This window comes from Symphalangus syndactylus, chromosome 3 (genome assembly GCF_028878055.3).
Source record: "Symphalangus syndactylus isolate Jambi chromosome 3, NHGRI_mSymSyn1-v2.1_pri, whole genome shotgun sequence".
Taxonomy (NCBI): Eukaryota; Metazoa; Chordata; class Mammalia; order Primates; family Hylobatidae; genus Symphalangus; species Symphalangus syndactylus.
The window spans coordinates 57,309,458-57,311,571 of NC_072425.2; the positions used below are offsets into that span (position 1 = coordinate 57,309,458).

Consider the following 2,114-nt stretch of genomic DNA (forward strand, 5'->3'; position numbering starts at 1 on the left):
CTTCATTTTTCACACACACACACGCAAATAATGCAGGTAAGGTTTTGATATAACTACGCTCTCAGAATACCTCTTATATGAAATTAATTATAGGAGTCGGGGCGCCAGGGGAGGGGGAGAGGGAGGGGAAAAGGGGAGACAGTGCACACGGCGTGGCCGCCATCTTGTTTGTGCGCCAGCTTCGCGCGTGCCCCGTTCTCCAGGACTCACGCTTCCCCCTCCCCTCCGCGGTACCTAAGCCTCTGCAGTGCCCGACTCCGCAGGAGCGCCGCGGCGGCTCCTGCTCTTCCTGGACTCCCTGAAGAGACGTTTGTCGAAATGTCCACAGAAGGAGGATTTGGTGGTACTAGCAGCAGTGATGCCCAGCAAAGCCTAAAGTCCTTCTGGCCTCGGGTCATGGAAGAAATCCGGAATTTAGCAGTGAAAGATTTCCGAGTGCAGGAACTCCCACTGGCTCATATTAAGAAGATTATGAAACTGGATGAAGATGTGAAGATGATCAGTGCAGAGGCCCCTGTGCTCTTTGCCACGGCAGCCCAGATTTTTATCACAGGGTTGACTCTTCGAGCCTGGATTCACACAGAGGATAACAAGTGCCGGACTCTACAGAGAAATGATATCGCCATGGCAATTACAAAATTTGATCAATTTGATTTTCTCATCGATATTGTTCTAAGAGATGAACTGAAACCTCCAAAGTGTCAGGAGGAGGTGCTGCAGTCTGTAACTCCTGCTGAGCCAGTCCAGTACTATTTCACACTGGCTCAGCAGCCCACCGCCGTCCAAGTCTAGCGGCAGCAGTAAGGCCAGCCCACCGCCAGCTCCATGACCACCATCCAGCCTGGGCAGATCATCATCGCACAGCCTCAGCAGGGCCAGACCACGCCCGTGACAACGCAGGTTGGAGAAGGTCAGCAGGTGCAGATTGTCCAGGCCCAGGCACAGGGTCAAGCCCAATAGGCCCAGAGTGGTACTGGATGGACCGTGCAGGTGATGCAGCAGATCCTCACTAACACAGGAGAGATCTAGCAGATCCCAGTGCAGCTGAAAGTTGGCCAGCTCAGTGTATCGGCTTAGCCCGGTCTGTATCAGGCACTCGAGTTCTGCAGGGACAGATCCAGACACTTGCCACCAGCGCTCAACCGATTACACAGACAGGGGTCCAGCAAAGACAGCAGTAGTTCAGCCAGTTCACAGATGGACAGCAGCTCTACCAGATCTAGCAAGTAACCATACCTGCGGGCCAGGACCTGCCCAGCCCATGTTTATCCAGTCAGTCAACCAGCCCTCCAATGGGCAGGCCCCCCAGGTGACTGGTGACTGAGGGCCTGAGCTGGCAAGGCCAAGGCCACTCAACACAATTTTTGCCATACATCCGCAGGTCATGAGCACTGCCTCCCTCCCCAGAGGACCCGGCGGATCTCAGCACCTCCTGCAGGCTAGGACACTGGTGCACTAGGCCCCATGCCTGGGGGCCGAGATTCTCCAACAGAAAGATGCAATATTTTTTGTTTCCTTTTTTTTTTTTCCAAGGAATCAATATTTCAATATGTTGAGCTGTGTGTCCAATGCTATGAAATTAAAATATTAAATCACATATTTGTGGCATTTTCTTGAAGAGTGCGACTGAAGAAATATTTCTCCTTTTGTTTTTTTTGTTTTGTTTTGTTTTGTTTCTTACCGCCACTTCTTTTTAGAAGCAAATCTCCCCGTGGGTGTACGATATTTCTTGACCGTTGGAAAAGCTGCTCCCCCCAATATTTGCCATGTTGTCCTACCCTCAGATTGAATTAGGTCAATATGTGTAGCTGCTTTTTCACTAGTGGTCCTCTCCCCATCCCTTGCTCTTACCCCAGAGCTCTGTGTATTTGCATCCAGAGGCCATGGAAACACTCCTTGCATTTAAGAGACAGATTTATTCCCCATGGAGAGTGGGTGGGTTCATTGCCACACTCTTTTCTCCCAGGGACCCGGGACACTAGGACTTCATGCGTTTGCTGCCCACCTCCCCTTTATTTTTTAAATGCATTAAAAACTGTGCTAGTCCCCTTTCTACGGTCTTCAAACTGCATGAAATGCAATAAATCTATTTTAGATTTAAAAAAGAAATTAAT

At 50.2% G+C, this 2,114-nt stretch overlaps 1 pseudogene; it reads left to right on the forward strand.

Annotated features, from left to right (window-relative positions):
* The first annotated feature begins 303 nt into the window (after positions 1-303).
* Positions 304-1,324, forward strand: LOC129478325 (nuclear transcription factor Y subunit gamma-like; annotated as a pseudogene).
* Positions 1,325-2,114: the final 790 nt, after the last annotated feature.